The sequence below is a fragment of the Macaca nemestrina genome, chromosome 6 (genome assembly GCF_043159975.1).
Source record: "Macaca nemestrina isolate mMacNem1 chromosome 6, mMacNem.hap1, whole genome shotgun sequence".
Lineage (NCBI taxonomy): Eukaryota > Metazoa > Chordata > Mammalia > Primates > Cercopithecidae > Macaca > Macaca nemestrina.
The window spans coordinates 152,406,011-152,423,800 of NC_092130.1; the positions used below are offsets into that span (position 1 = coordinate 152,406,011).

Below are 17,790 nucleotides of genomic sequence, written 5' to 3' on the forward strand. Positions count from 1 at the left end.
TCTATCTATCTATCTATCTATCTATCTATCTATCTATGTATCTATCTATCTATCTATCTATCTATCTATCTATCTATCTATCTAGTATTCATCTCTCTATAATGGGCATTCTCAACTTTTCATTTATAAATTATTACTGTACTTACAGTGATTTGGGCATTCAAATTACACTATATTTGATCAGCATACACCTCTCTGCCTGGTCCCTGTGTTGTTGTAACATGTGCCTATTATTTTTACAAGAACTTCCCTACAATTAGCATAACAAAATGCTTCAGGTTCATCTTGTACTTATCTTACCCCAGCCTACTTTAGTGGGAAATAGTATTATAGCCTGAGATTTGTTCATTAATAATTTTGTATCTTTTTCTGGGTCCCTTCAGCAGATAAAGGTAAGGGTAAAAGAAATATATATATTTTTTATACATATATGTACACAAACACACACACATACACACACACACACACACACATATATATATACATACACATATTTCTCGCTATCTCTTTTGGCTTGCATGCTTTTTTTGGTCAGAGTGAAAATCTTGGCTCTAAATGATATCACCACTTTTCCTTTTTTATTCGCTTCCATAGTATAACTATAATTGATGCTTCTGTTACAAAAGTAAAAATATACGGAGTTGAGAATCTGTCTGTAGTCTCCCCACTACAAACTACATTCAAGAAGTGTGTATCATGAAATATTCTAACCATAAATTACTTGGATTAATCCTTTATTATTATTTTTCTTTCTGAATGGTTATTTTCTCAAAATAGAACTGTTATAACATTATAATTTGCTTTAAGTTCTAGGTGTTTTCTTTTTCCTCTTCTTCTCATTCTTGTTAATTTGATTTGATTTTCTGAATATGAAAAAATACTAACATTCTTTCAAAGGCCAAAACTACACGAAGTGGATTTTCAGAGTGCCGTCATTTTTCCCCAATTGCTTTCTCCTGTCACTTTCCCTGACCCATTATAACTGTTTATGGTTTATTCATTTTTCTAATCTTTTTGTAAATATAAGCAGATGCAAATGTTCCTTTGCACTTTGCTCTTATTCACTTAATGTTTCTCAGAAATCCCTCCATATATGTTTATAGAGCTATTCCTCTTTATTTTACAGCTTAATAGTACTTTATTTTGTGTAGGCACCATCATTAATTTACCCAATCTTCTATGCTTGGTCAGTGAGTTTATTTAGAATATTTGCAAGCACTATTGATGTTGCAATGAATACGTTCATGTATATGATATTGCCATACTTTCAGAGGTTTATCTTTACAGTAAGTTTACAAAGTGAATTTCTGGATTAAAGAGTTAATACATATATAATATTTTAGATATTGTCAAGGTATCAAGTAAAATGAACACTGAGAATTGACCATTGGATTTAGGAATCTAGAGGTCACTGGTAATTTAGGCAAAGGCACTTTTGATAGAATGTTCAGGCTAAAAGCCTGATTAAAGTATGTTTAAAAGGAATTGCTGACAACGACTTATAGATAATTGCTTTAAATAGTTTTGCTATGAAGAGGAGCAGAATAAAGGAACAATTGCAAGAACCGAAATAGGGTTAAGGGAAAGTTTATTTTTCTTTTTTAAGAGAAAGAATAGCACACATTATGTATTGGGCATTTTCTCTAATAGTATGATAGATATGATATCTAATAGTATGATAGAATTCTAGAGTCATCCTTTTTATTCATTTTTTGAATTATTATATTCAGGTTATTTTATAATAAAAATATATGGACCAGGCACAGTGGCTAAAGTCTGTAATCCCAGAACTTTGGGAGGCCAAGGCGAGTGGATCACCAGAGGTCAGGAGTTGGAGACCACCCTGCCTGACACGGTGAAACCCCGTCTCTATTAAAAAGACAAAATTAGCCAGGCATGGTGGCGTGTGCCTGTAATCCCAGTTTTTCGGAGGCTGAGGCAGGAGATATCGCTTGAATCCAGGAGGTGGAGTTTGCAGTGAGTCGAGATTGTGCCACTGCACTACAGCCTGGGCAACAAGAGCAGAACTCCGTCTTCAAAAAAAGAAAAGAAAATACAAGTTTAAGTTTTAGTCCTGTGTAAGAGCCTGAAAGTTCAAAAGGACCCTGCACCATGGCAGCTTCTGAATTGTAATTGCCCCATCCCCTGCAGACTTTTTCAGACTCTTAGCCGCAACTTTAAAAACTGACAATCAGATCAAAGGGAAAATTCGCATTAAATTCCAGTCTTTTGATTTTTCTGCCTCCTCCCCAAGATTCTCCACTACAAAATCTCACAGACTCAAGGAATATCTGATGACTTCCAAATAAGTTTTCTTATTTTTATTTTTTGTGTCTGCAGGTTTTCTAGTTTTCCTCAGGAATAGGATTGAGTAAAATAAAATATTCAGTCTTTCACAGATAATAGTTAACTTTCTTGTAAAAGTATCCTATAAAATATTTTTTTACAGAAATAAAACAGTAGAATATATATGTAAAAAACTATCTATCAACCGTTTACATAGTATCTTAAAACATTCCTATATTTGCCTCAAAGAGTTTTAGGGAATATTATACCACATAATATTGGAGTTATCTTTATAACCCCATGCTAATTTTGTTTCTTGTTTTCTAGATTTAACTACTATTCTCACTTTTTCTTATATCTTATAAATGATTATTACTGTATATGTTTATGTCCATTGCAATATAGAATATTGTACTTTATTTTTCTTAATTTTACACAAATGATGGCTTATTATAAGTATTGTGTAAGTAATAAAATGCAATGGAAATTTCCAGTTTAAAACATAATATATGGAATACCAAGATTTATTCAATATCCACTCTTCAACATGCTTGCCATGTGTGATCCTGGGGAAATCTCTTAGCCTTCTGGTGTCTCATTTTTTTGCATCTGTATAATGGAGATGATAATACTTATTTCAACAAGTTGTTGTGTGTGGTAAGTGAGTTGGCAGTATAGAATATACTCGACACCAAGTGAAAACTGAAATAAATATTTACTTTTTATTATCACATATCTTTCTGTTCTGTTTAGTAAATGTTGTATACAATCTTTGTTTAAAAATGATAAATGAGTCTGTAATTTACTCATTTGCAATACACCCTTGTATGCACATCCAATTATCCATCGTGGACATTTTAGTTGGTTCAATTGTTCACTATTACTGTGAGCTGTGAGAGACATTACTACATGTGTCTTCTCAAGCACATGCATGTGGTGAGTTATTAGCAACATATGGCTAAATGTTAAAGTTCTGTTCCTATTCAAAGGCACTTCACATTGCCAGATTGAATTGCCTTCCAAGATTCTGTTTGTTTACTTCCATCATTACCTCACATTTCATTACATTCTCATGAAGTCTTACATCCTTTTAAATATTTGTATTCCGGTGGTTGTAAAATAAAATCTCTTTTTATTATGTTGGAGGGAAGGACCACATATCCTTGATTACTAATGCAATCAGGTATCTTTACAACCTCCATCCCTTTTTGTCCATTGCTATCTGTAAAAATGATTATGTTCTTGATATATGAATCTTCTCTGGTGTGGAGTATAAAAAGGTGATAATTACACTCTAATTAAAATTTTCTAAATGCAAAACCTATGAAGAAACATATATACAAACCAAGATACACAGATTAGATTAGATAGATAGATAGATAGATAGATAGATAGATAGATAGATAGATAGATAATAGATAAATGATAGAAATAAAATGCATAACTTTGTGTTGGAAAATGTAGGTAGATAAGTGGGCAGATGGGCTTTCACAATTTTCCTACATAACTAACAGTATCCACAGAACTACAGAACCATGGGCACTGCTGAAAAGCTTCAACTTCCCTATTGAATAGCCCCTGAGTCTCTTCCGGAAATCCTGCCAGTAAGAATAATTCAGATTTCTATGTGTGAAGGTAAGGCAGCAATATGAGACAGACAGAGATGAAGCTAATCAGCCAACTATACTGTTTATTTCTTCAGGCTTAGCAACTAATGAAGAGGGGAAATGGAGAGCACCCAAGGGTGGTTGCCTCATGGTTTTTACTACTAGAAGATGTAGTGGAGACATCTTTCTACTCACTACCAGCCCTAAATTTCTGTCTCATGCCACATTTGTCTTAACTATTAAGACTATGGTGACTGGGATATGGTGTGTCAGGGTTAAGAAGACTGAAAGATAGTAACTATAACAGCCTCAAGCTCAGGAAATTAGTGAACAAAATCAAACCCCCTGATTCTAGTGCTACTGTCCCCAATCACAGAGTGTTTATTAAATTTTATAACTGAAATCACCTCAAATGTATTATTTTGTAGCTGGATGTTTTGCTTAGTATAATTTTGTGACATCTATGAGTGCTTTTGCACGTAGATCTTTTTGATTCATTCTAATTGATCCTAAGCATTTTAATGCACGACTATTCCACAATGTATTTATGTTTGCATTTAGATGAATTTTTGCCCATTTCTAGCTGCAGAAAACAATGATGCTACAATCATTTTTGTATAAGTCATCTGAAGCACATGTATGTGTACGTCTATTTTTATACATCAACAAAAATGGAAATATTTATCAAAATGTTAAGAAATCAATTAAGCAATACTTACAAAAATAACATAAAACACAATTGGATTTATTCTAGAAATACAAAGTTGGTTTGAAAATTTAGCAATTCAGTAACATTATTGACCACCTTAACCAAGTACCTAAGAGGTATATATTCTCAAACACTACAGAAGAAAAGCATTTGTAAGAAGTCAAATCATCTCAGATGATACTCTCTTCTAAAACTAAGAAATAAAGGACACTTTCTTAATATAACATAGGTATCAACGTACAAAACCTAGCAGTAAAACTACAAATTACTCTCTGAGGGAGTGAGACAAGGATGATTAAGATTACCAGTGACATTGATCATGGAACTAGAATTTCTAGCCAGTGATAAAGTATGAAAAAGTAATAGATGTTATGAAGATAAAAAAGGAATCAATAAAATAACCACTATTTTTTAGTTATGAATGCACATAAGAAAATAAAAAAGTTTCCACAGATATCATTAGAATTAAAAAGTGCATGCAATTAAAAAGTGTAGCAAGTTTTCTGATAAATTAACCATCTTTACAGTTAACAATCATAGCTTAGAGGTCTGACTACAAAATATAATAAAAGCAACAGATTTTTCTCTCACTAATAAAGGTTTGAAAAGCCAGTATACACAAGCATCATGAATTTTAAAAATAAAGCACTAACTAGTGTTCTCATTCCCCCCTTTTACCTATAATCCAATCTCTATAAGGTAAGATGTTTAAATTGGGATATAATTAAGTTTAAACATACTGGGTTAAAAAAAATCTGTAGCTATCAAGGACTGTGCTGGTAATACCAGGTAGACATCAGACCCACAATTATAACTCCTAAAAATCATTGTGATCAAGGACGCTGTGACTCACATTGACTAAAGTCAAAGCCTAAAAGCCAACCCACCAGGTAGTGCAAAACTTTGATCTAGTCTTTAGCCCACAAGGAGGTCCTCTTAATTATTTCCTTAATTTCCCGCATGTTTATCATTATACTAGACTCTAGGATAGCGAATTATTTTCTTCCCTTAAATCTTGTCTAAGATCAGAATTCATTAAGAAGAAAATAGACAAATCAGATGGCTAGAGAATAAAATACAAATTTAATTACTTATAGACGTGAATCAGAAACTGCAGTTACATAGTGGCCAAAGAGGCTTCTAATATCCTTTCCACTGAACTGAACTCTCCCCTCCAGATGACAGCCCAGGCATTCGGCACTGCCACAAAATGCATAACCTACCCTAGAAAGTGTGCCACATGGACCTGCTAAGAATGACTACTTCTTAGTGGCTGGTTTTGTTAAACAAGAAGAAAGTGGCTATGTACACCATGTTAATTTTTTTCTCCCAAATTCGCTAATCAGGAAATCAACTCTTCAGTCCTTAAATAGGAATGACAGAAGTGGTGGAATGAGGTCAGAAATATCCCAACCAACTATTACCCTTTTGGCAGAACAGTGGGAAATTCCCATCCTTATGCAAACATAGAAAATAAAGAATAAAGATTGCACTGTTGATCATGTAGACGTATTGAATATATTTTTGTTTTTAAAACTTTTATTTATGTCTTTATGAATCATTTCTGTGAATTAAGTAGTTTCATGAATAATTCTTAAAATAATTTTATGCATATCAATATTACAGTATTGTCCACTACAAGTTTTTAGAAAATATTTCATTTAAGAAATCTTTCACAACCTTGAATCATAAGGTATTCTGCTATAATTATACCTAAAGTGTAAGATGTTTATTATTATGTTTAGGTATGTAACACACATGAAGTTTATTTTTGGTGTGAGTACAGAGCTACTTTAATTTTACTTTCTCTTATGTGTAACTGTGTATCTGCTCTGCTCACTCCCTCTGTTTTATCCCGTATTTCATCGCTACACTTCCAGGCACATTTCCCAGTTCCCTTGTTTCTGGGAGAGATCATGCGATTGGTTTGTACTCATAAATTTTTTTTAAAGGGCTGCATGTCAACTCCAGGGCTAAAGAGCTAAGAGCAGATGTATCCCCTTCATTTTCCTTTATTCTCTGTCTATAACCAGAAATAGAGACGAGAGTACAAAACTCAGCCCCAGGGAAATGGCAGAACCACAGGAGTGGCCCAGAGCCTACACCCATAACCCAAAGCCTGTCAACACATAATCATATTGTGGCATGGGTGAGAGGTAAGCCTTTATTACCTCAAGCCTTCGAGATTTGAGAATTGTTTATTAGTGTTTGTTTCCTTTGTTAATATATAATAGAAATTAGTATATTGAAGTGGCATTCTGTAAAAACAAAAACTTAAAATATTTAAAACGACTTTGCTCTTATGATAAAATAGTGTGTGTTGATGGAAGTTATGGCATATTTTGGCAAGATAGGCTTTCATATGCACTAGTAAAAATATTGCTTAAGCTGTTTTCTGTCTTAGTTTGAAAGTAAGTGTATCTGCTTTTGATGGCTTTGGGAAAATTGATTGAAATTATCAGTAGTAGTGTTGACTATCATTGGATACTTTCAACAAGATATAAAAGTGAGCTGGGAGGACGAGGCAGCAGATTACGATATCAAGAGATCGAGACCATCCTGGCCAACATGGTGAAATCCCATCTCTACTAAAAATACAAAAATTAGCCAGGCATGGTGGCATGCACCTGTAGTCCCAGCTACTCAGGAGGCTGAGGCATGAGAATTGCTTGAAACCAGGAGGTGGAGGCTACAGTGAACCAAGATCATGCCTCTGCACTCCAGCCTGGGTGACAGAGTGAGACTCTGTCTCAAAAAAACCAAACCAAACCAAACAACAACAACAAAAAACAAGCTAACTAAGAAAATAATGCATTGGTTTGAAAGCAGAAATTAAATGTTAAAGAATGAATTCAGAAATTACTTACATGAAATGATGGAATTTGTAGCTTATTTTATAACAAAATCAATAAGATATATGAATTTTAAAAAGCTTTGAGCATTGATCAGTAAAGCTCTTAGCAAACTAAGCAACGCAGATCTTGGGAAAAACACATTTTAATTCAGTGTGTTTTCACGTCAAGCATGATATACTCAAGGTGTTTGCCAGTAAGTTGCCAAGGAAGAAGGCCTGGGGACAAGAATGCAAACACCTCAAGTAGATTTGAGAACTCTGTGTCTAAAAGAATGTTCGGTATTTTCTCTGACCCAGAGAGCTAACTGAAAAATATAGATCTGAAATGTACTCCATTTCTTGAGGATTGTATACTAAAAAGGCAAAAGAAATCCAGAAGACTGGTCAGAAAAGTGCTTACACTGTTTGTCAGTTTTAATATTTTGGAGTACAGAGTAGATTCCAAAATGTATTCTGCTTGAGAGGCATATATTTTTCCAACACTCACTTCAGTTGTGGAAAGAAAAATCTTGGTTAATGAGGAACCTCCAAGAGGTTGGAGGCAAGAGACACAGAGAACATGGATAAGATAATTTCAGCCCATAAACTAATTCATCCAACAAAGAGCCTATTAATAAAACACGGCCCATGCCCAAGATGATATTCTATCTCAGTATCTGTCCAACAATTTTTACAAGATGCTACTGCCCAGAATTACCACTTCTCTATATGAACTGCATTCTTTCCATTTCATACTAGAAGTGGTTTACACTGTGCTCTTTGGTTATTTAAGAGAATAATTTGTTTTAGGAGGTCACTAGACAACAACAAACCATATTTGAGCTGGCAGATAGATCATTTAGAGATGCTAGAATTGAAAATAATACAATTATGGGAGGAGTTTTAGAGTTTTTTTTTTTTTTCCACTGGAGTAGGATGTGGTTATTTGGTGAGAAGGGAGAGAAGGGAGAAAAAAAGCATACTAACATTTGGTAAAAGGAAGTGTATTAATCATGGTCCTCTAGAGAAACAGAACTAATAGGAGATACATATATATATATATATATATATATATATATATATATATATATGTAAAGGGGAGTTTATTAAGGAGTATTAACTCACAGGATCCCTGGGTCCTACAATAGGCTGCTTGCAAACTAAAGAGCAAAGAAGCCAGTCTGACTCCCAAAGCTGAAGAACTTGGAGTCCGATGTTCGAGAGCAGGAAGCATCCTGCACGAGAGAGAGATATAGGCTGGGAGGCTAACTCAGAAAGGTCTTTTCACATTTTCCTGCCAGTGTTATATTCTGACCGTGATGCCAGCTGAATAGATGGTGCCCACCCAGATTAAGGGTGGGTCTGCCTTTCCCAGTTCACTGACTCCAATGTTAATCTCGTTTGACAACACCCTCACAGATACACCCCGGATCAATATTGTCCTCCTTCAATCCAATCAAGTTGACACTCAGTATTAACTATCACAAGTCCACCCCTTGTCGACTTGAACCCATACACATCTTCTGAGATCATACAAAATCTTCAAATACAGACAATAATAAGGTCATAATTACAGCTAACATAATACAACTATCCTTCCTACAACCAGAAATGTACCAATCCCCAACCCAAATGCTATTACATAAAGTTAACAATACTTAAATGCTAATATGAGGTCAATAAATCTTGTGTCAAATAATAAAGGAAAAAGGAAATAAAATGAAGATATTTTATTAGTACAAGTGTATATGTGCACAAACATGTTTTTAACAAAAGAAGGAGGAAATACTTGTGACAATTACAGTCCTTTTTTCTGCAGCTAGTCATGTGGTCATAGCTGGTATTGATGACTACCTTCTTTTACTACCCATTCTGTAGTCCCTTTGCCTTCAACAAGCATCTCAGCAGGTCATTTTTTTTTTCCACATGGAGTGACCCAAACCTTCATTCCTGAAGGGCTTGGGCCATTTGTAGTCCTGCCTGGATTGGGCTATTGTAGTTTCCCAGTGGCCTTAATCACAGGGCATGGTAATACTAAGAGACACCCTAATGGATCTCCTGTATTCCATGCATACCCTTGCTTACCTCCATTGTGGAGTACAGACTGATTTCATCTTGATAGTCCAGGTCAATCACCCCAGCAAACACTGTAACTCCCTTCTTAGCCTGTTGATTTAAAGGTAGGAGGAGCCCAAGGTGTCCAGGTGGCAATCTTAATTTCCAGTTTAATGGAATCATTGTTGTGTCTCCTGATGGCAGTGTCCCTCCCTCTGGAACTAAGACCCCTAGGCTGGGAGAATGTAATGTCGCAGGAACAGGAAGCAAAAATTTTGCTAGTGGATCACAAGGGGTGACAGTTAGTGGTGCCACTTCCATCTCTTGATTCCTGGACCTGTGAATCCTGGTATAGGAGAAACAGTGTCATTTGTTGGATGCTGATTCAGAGCATACATTCTGGAAAACTTTGCCCCAGACATGCAAAGTATTATCACCTAGTTGGCATTGTAATTGTGGCTTCAAAGACCTTTCCACCATTCTATCAATCTAGTTGCTTCAGGATGATGGGCAACATAGTAAGACCAGTGAATTCCATGAGTATGAACCCACTGCCGCACTTCTTTAGCCAGAAAGTGAGTGCCTTGGTCAGAGGCAATGCTGTGTGAAATACCATGATGGTGGATAAGGCATACTGTGAGTCCACGGGTGGTAGTCTTGTCAGAGCACTGTGTGCAGGATAGGCAAACCCATATCCAGAGTAAGGGTCTATTCCAGTGAGTACAAACCTTTGCCCTTTCCATGATGGAAGAGATCCAATATAATCAACCTGCCACCAGATGGCTGGCTGATCACCCTGAGGAATGGTGCTATATTGAGGACTCAGTGTTGGTCTCTGCTGCTGGTAAATTAGGCACTCAGCAGTGGCCATAGCCAGGTCAGCCTTGGTGAGCAGAAGCCCAGGTTTCTGAGTCCATGAACAACCTCCATTCCTGCCACCATGGCCACTTTGTTCATGGGTCCATTGGGCGATGGCAGGAGTGGCTGGGGAAAGAGGCTGAGTGGTGTCTAGAGACTGGGGCATCCTATCCCACTAGATTATTAAAATCCTCCTCTGCTGTGGTCACCTGTTGGTGAATACTCATGTGTAATACAAATATTTTCAATTTTTTACCACTCAGGGAGGTCCATTCACATACCCTCTTTCCCAAACTTCTTTGTCATCAACTTTCCAATCATGCTTCTTCCAAGTCCCTCATCATCCAGCCAAACCATTGGCTACAGCTCATGAATGAGTATATAATCTCACATCTGGCCATTTCCCCTTCCATGCAAAGTGCACAAGCAGGTGCACTGCTCAAACTTCTGCCCACTTGGAGGATTTCCCTTCACCACTGTCCTTCATGGATGTCCTAGAACGGGGCTGCAGTGCTGCAGCTGTCCATTTTTGAGTGGTACCTGCAAATCATGCAGACCCATCTGTGAACCAGGCCCTAGTCTTCTCTTCCTCTGTTAACTGGTCATAGGAAGCTTTCCATGAAGCCATCGGTGCAGACTGAGGAAGAGAAGGCAGGGTGACAGGAGTGGAGACCATGGACATTTGAGACACTTCCTCATGTAACTTACTTACTTGTGCCTTCAGGACCTGCTCAAGCCTAATCACATATATACCACTTCTATTTGATGATGGAATGCTGCTGTGCATGACCCATTTTATGTCTAGATGGGTCAGAAAGCACCCAGTTCATGAAAGGCAGATTGGGTCACATGGCAACTTGATGACATATAGTCAAACATTCAGTTTCCACCAAAGCCCAGTAACAGGCCATGAGCTGTCTCTCGAAATGAGAGTATTCATCTGCAGAAGTTGGCAGGACCTTGCTCCCAAACCCTAGAAGCCTCCACTGTGATTCACCTGTCGGGGTCTGCCAGAGGCTCCCCATAGAATTCCTATATGCCAATGGCACCTCAAGCACCATTGGATCCACTGGGTCATATGACCCAAGAGCAACTTGCACAGCAGCTGGAACTATTGCAGAGCCTTCTCCCGTACTGGACCCCACTCAAAACTGGCAGCCTTTCAGGTCATTTGACAAATAAGCAGGAGTTAACACAAACAAATAAGGAATGTCTTACCTCCAATATCCAAATAGATCCGAAAGGCCTTTCTTAGTTGTAGGAGTGGCCAAAGGCAGCAACTTATCCTTCATCTCAGAAGGAATATCTCAACAGGCCCCCAAACACTGGACCGCTACAAACTTTACTGAGGTAGAAGTTCCCTGAATTTTAGTTGGGTTTATTTCTCATCCTCTGGCATGCAAATGTCTCACCAACAAGTCCAGTGTGTTTGCTACTTCATATTCACTGGATCCAATCAGCATAATGTCGTCAATGTAATGGACCAGTGTGATTATCTTGTGGAAGTAAAAAGCGATCAAGTTCTCCCTAAATAAGATTATGACACAAAGGTGGAAATGTTGATATACCCCTGATTAACACAGTAAAAGTATATTGCTGGCCTTGACAATAAGGCAAATTGCTTTTGGTGGGTCTTATGAACAGGAATGGAGAAAAAGACATTTGCCAAATCAACAGTTGCATACTCGGCACCAGGAGATGTGTTAATATGCACAAGCAATGAAACCACATCTGGTACAGTAGCTACAATTGGAGTCACCACTTGGTTAAGCTTATGATAATCCTCTGTCATTCTCCAAATCCATATGTTTTCTGCACAGGCCAAATGGGAGAGTTGAATGGGGATGTGGTGGGAATCACTGTCCCTGCGTCTTTCAAGCCCTTGATGGTGGCACTAATCCCTGCAACTCTTCCAGGGATGCAATATTGTTTTTGATATAATATTTTCCTAGATAAAGGCAGCTCGGATGGCTATTTGGTCTTTCCCACCATAATAGTCCACATCAAACAAGTCAGGGAGCAAACGTGGTGGTTCCGCCAGCTGTTAAATATGTCTATACCAATTATGCATTCTGGCACTGGGGAAGTGACCACAAACCCACTGGACCCACTGTAAGGGTAACCTGAGCTACAACTTTATTTATTAATTACTTGACCCCTATAAGCCCATACTTTAACTTGAGGATCACAATGACGTTTTGTGCCCCTGAAATCAATGTCACCTCAGAGCCAGCGTCCAGTAGTACCTGAAATGTTTGACCATTTCCCTTTCCCCAATGCACAATAACCCTGGCAAAAGGCCAGAGATCTCCTCAGAGAAGGATAGGAGAAAGATACACAGCATAAACTGCCAGTAGTGTAGTGAGGGCCTTCCTCAAGGGGACCCAGCCTGCCCTTTATTAAAACAGGTCTTGGTCTGTAAACAGGCTAAAGTCTGGAAATTGATTGAGGGACTATGATTCTCTGTGTTTATCATTAAAATTAGTCTTTTGTCCATTTGACTTGGAACTTTTATGGTCATGTAAATTAGGTAAGAATGCAGTAGATTTCTAATCAATTTCACGTCTAGGAACACTGTGATTAATTAGCCAATGCCAGAGCTCTACAGGAGTCAGACTATTCTGATTGCTGCTTTGCCTCTATTGTTCATTACAATATGCACACCTTGCCTTTGATGGGTGAGTCCTACAACTTGGCTCCTGTGGCCTCAACATCCAATTATTCCCACTGTATTTAAATTTTGTAGTTGAGAGACTGTTGTTCCCACTGTTATATCTGACATCCAGAGAATAGCAATTACAAGGCTCTTCAAAGACGCAAGTGCTACCCTCCCAAATCTGTTCCACAAAACATTGGTCAAGGGTGTATCTTCTGGATCCATCCAGCTGGAATTAGTGACTAATTCACTCCACTATCCCAATATCCCTAAGCCTTTGGGTTCCTTCCTCTACATTAAACCAAGGGAGATCAGGCATTTTTAGCTTGCTCACATTGGGCAATCTTGTAATCCATATTTCAGCTAACCAAGAAAATAAACTATTAGAACCTTTTTTAACTCCCCAAGCTGCAAAGTTAAATGCAGAGTCCCTATTTAGTGGGCCCAAATCAATAAATTCAGCCTGATCCAACTTTCTATTTCTTCCACCATGATCCCACACTCTTTATATCCATTCTTGTGCCTGTTCTTCAGATACCTGTTTATATAAATTAGAACACTCGAGCAGTTCTTTTTGATTGTATTGAACCTCTTCATGGGTCACACTCTGAACTTCACCTCTCAGGGGGGAAAACTGAAAGCTTTCCTTCTAAAGTTAGGAACAAGGCAATCCCATTCTTGTTACTTCTAGTCAACATAGTACTGGAAAGAATAGCCAGAGCTATTAGCCAATAAAACAAGGCATCAGAATCAGAGAAGAAAAACTAAAATTGTCCCAGATTGTAGATAACATGATCTTATATATAGAAAATCTTAATGACTCTATATAAAAACTGTTGGAACAAATATATAAATTCAATAAAGTTGCAGAATACAAAATCAATACACAGAAATTAGTAAAGTTTCTATATATTAACTGTAAACTATGAAAAGTAAATTAAGGAAATAGTCTCTTTGACAATAGCAACAAATATCATAAAACACTTACAAATAAACTTAGCTGAAGATATGAAAGACTCATACACTGAAAACTACACAACCTTGGTGAAATAAATTAAGAAAGCCTCAAACAAATGGAAAGACATTCTGTGCTCATAAATTGGAAGACTTAATATTGTTAAAAATTTCCATACTACCCAAAGAGATCTGCATATTCAAAACATCCTTATCAAAATTCCAATAGCATTTTTTTTTTTTTTTTTTTTTTTTACAGAAATAGAAAAAGCAATTCTTTCAATCATATGGAATCATGTAAGACCACAAATAGCCCAAATTAATCTTGTGGAAAATCAAAGCTGGAGGTTCCCCCTTCTGATTTTAAATTATATTAGAAAGCTACAGTAATCAAAACGGTATGGTGCTGGCATAAAGACAGTCATATAGGCCAAAGGAAGAGAATAAGAAATACAGAAATAAATCAATGCCTATACAGTCAATTGTTCTTCAACAAAAATACCAAAGATATACAATGGAAAAAATTGTCTTTTCAACAAATATTGCTGGGAAACAGCAAACTAAAACTATAGCTAACAAGACACTATTTATAATGGCTTAGAGATATTAGTGCCTTTAATTTCTACTTTTGCCTATCTACATATGAACCGACAAAGGCAAAAAGAAATTAAGTTATTAGTTCCTGGTCATATAGCTAATGACTGAAAAGTTCTAGCAGTATGGACTGAGATATAAAAATATTAACCATTGTACTCTACTACCTCCCAATATCTCTTAGCAACCTATAGAGCATATGTTTTAATCTTGATCTTCTCTCAAATTGTTTTAAAAATCCATGACCTTTTATTTTTCTCCACAAATGCTTGACTCACCTTACAAAGTCCAAGAAATAAAAATAAGAATTTTGTTTGAGAGTATGTGACATATTTACATTAGGGAAAATTAGCATCATTTGGTACAGAGGTTACCCATCATGGATTAGGTATTCCTTCCAATTATCTAGGTCTCTTCTTATATCTTAAATTATTTTATAGTTTTATCTATAGTGACCTTACACATAATCTGCTGTTTCTTCATGAAAAACATGTATTTACTTTTTGCTGTAATGTTTTATGAAATTCATTTCTTCATTACTAATTGACTGTAATTAGTACAGAAAAAAAGACTATTAATATTTAAATGTTGGTCATATGCTCAGCCATTTTTAAAAAATATTTTTTTGCTGTTCTTTTAATGGTTCCCTTTGATTTATGAACATAAGTACATAATATCAGTCACTATCTTTCAGTAATACTTTAGTTATCATTATTTAATTGAATCTCATTGGATCCAGACTTGGAGCTCAGAAAGTTTGTGCATTCAGTACCTGCTTATTTTGTTTTTTAATATTTCTTTTTTGAGCTCTTGTCAGAACATGCTGAGCTCTTCCATTTTTCTTCTGCCTTCGTAATTCCAAGTTGTTCATTATCATCTTCTTATCAGTTGTTTTTACTAAAACAAATCTTTATTAAGTAAGCATTTATCAATAGGTGTTTTTGAAGATCTCGGGTGCTAATTTTTTCCAGTTTTCCGTATTGTTTCTTCACATAACAAGAGCAAACAGACAAGCAGCATACTTACCAAGCTTGCTGGAGTTGTATCTGTTGTGGAATCCTTAAGGACATAAGTGTTGTAGGAGGTACACATGTTCCTCAGAACTGCTTGCACACATGGCAATACAGAGACCTGGACAAGACATCACACTCAAGGAGACGCTCTCCAACCTGGGTGTTATGGAGTTGCATAACACTGGCCACAGTCTATATAGGCTCAGGAAACATAGTGCAATAGATAAGTGGCTCACGTCTGTAATCCCAGCACTTTGGGAAGCCGAGGCGGGTGGATCACCTGGGGTCAGGAGTTCAAGACCAACCTGAGCAATATGAAACCCTGTCTCTACTAAAAATACAAAAATCAGGTGGGCGCAGCAGCTCATGCCTATAATCCCAGCTACTTGGGAGGCTGAGGCGGAAGAATTGCTTGAACCTGGCAGGTGGAGGTTGCAGTGAGCTGCCATGGCCCCACTGCACTCCAGCCTGGGAGACAGAGTGAGACTCCCTCTCAAAAAAAATAAATAAACAAAATAAAATAAAATAAAAATAAATAAATAAATAAATAATTTAAAAGGCTGTGTTCCAACCCTTGTGGTTGCAGCTGTATGATATGTATACTGGTAGCAGGATTCTCAACATTAGCATTTATCAGTGAGAGTGCTACTTGTATGAGTCAACTTAACTGAGCCACAGCATGTGCAGATATTTGGTTAAAGTTTATTTTTGAGTGTGTCTGTGAGAATATTTCCGGATATTAACATTTGAATAACTAGACAGAGTAAGGCAGATTGCCTCCCTACTGGGGAGAGTCTTATACAATTCACTGAAGGTCTGAATTCTGTCTCTGACTGACTCTTTGAGCTGAGATATTGGTCTTCTCATGCCTTTGAATGCTGACTCAGGCCTACACTAACCACTCTCCCGCTTCTCAGGCCTTTGGACTAAGATAGGCACTACGTCATCAGCTCTCTAGAGTCTGGACTTCTCAGACTCTATAAATAGCATGAACCTATTTCATATACCTCTCCATCTCTCTATCTCACTCTCTCCATCTCTCTCTCCCTCTCTCCATCTCTCGCTCTCTCTATATACATAGTCAAATGTCCCTATGAGGTCATACACCAGTCAAACCCTGCCATCTTGCCTTTTTTTTTTTTTTTTTTTTGTATTCTGAGACAGAGTCTCACTCTGCCACAAGCTGGAGTGCAGAGTCTCACTCTGCCACAGGCTGGAGTGGTGTGATCTTGGCTCACTAAAATCTCTGACTCCTGGGCTCAAGTGATTCTCCTCCCTCGGCCTCCCTAGTAGCTGGAATTACAGGTATGTGCCATCGTGCGCAGCTAATTTTTGTATTTTTTAGTAGAGAGAGAATTTCACCATGGTGCCCAGGCTGGTCTGGGACTCCTGAGCTCAGGCAGTCCATCTGCCTTGGTCTCCCAAAATGTTGAGTTTACAGGCATGAGCCACTGTATATGGCCCCATCTTGCCTCTTAATGCACATGTCTGGACCCACTTCCCAAACTCTTGAGATCTTACCGGGAAGCTGCTGATCAACAGTTTCAGGTGTTTTTATCTATTGGGAGACTGCCCTTCTCCGGCACTGGCTGCAACCAATTAATATTATTTTATGAAAAGACAGTGTAACCACCACCTGACCATCACCTGATGGTTGCATGACATTCCTTGTGGGGTTGGGAGAGCCCTCTGCTGAGCTGCTTGTGCATGACTAGCTACCTATTGTAACAATGAGAACAGATCCTTCCTTAATAGCTTATCACTGTGTGGTGATGAGTGAGTTCTGTCACTGAGTTCAAACAAACTCTGTTTAAAAGTGTATGGCACTTTCTCTCTCTCTCCTACTATTGCCATGTGATGCCATCTGCTTCCCCTTCGCCTTCTGCCGTAATTGGGAGCTTCCTTAGGACCGCATCAGAAGCAGATGCCAGCACCATACTTCCTGTACAGTCTGCGGCACTGTAAGCCATAATAAACTACTTTTCTTTTCAATTACAGAACCTGCGGGTTTTGTTTGTTTGTTTGCTTGCTTGTTTTTAGTGATGCAAATGGATTAACACACTTGTTCACCTCCCAGAATGATCCTGACACCTCTAGAAGGGGACATATCTTCTGGGTATTCAGATAAGGGCCATACCAACTACATTGTTCAGAGAACAAGGCTTACTTTGATTTTTTTCATAGCGTTTTTTTAAAGTTATCTTGTGTGTATTATATAAAAGAAA

The 17,790-nt window shown here is 37.4% G+C and overlaps 1 pseudogene; it reads left to right on the forward strand.

The window, feature by feature from the left end:
* The first annotated feature begins 11,390 nt into the window (after nt 1–11,390).
* LOC139363968 (uncharacterized) lies at nt 11,391–16,902 on the forward strand (annotated as a pseudogene).
* The last annotated feature ends 888 nt before the right edge of the window (nt 16,903–17,790 follow it).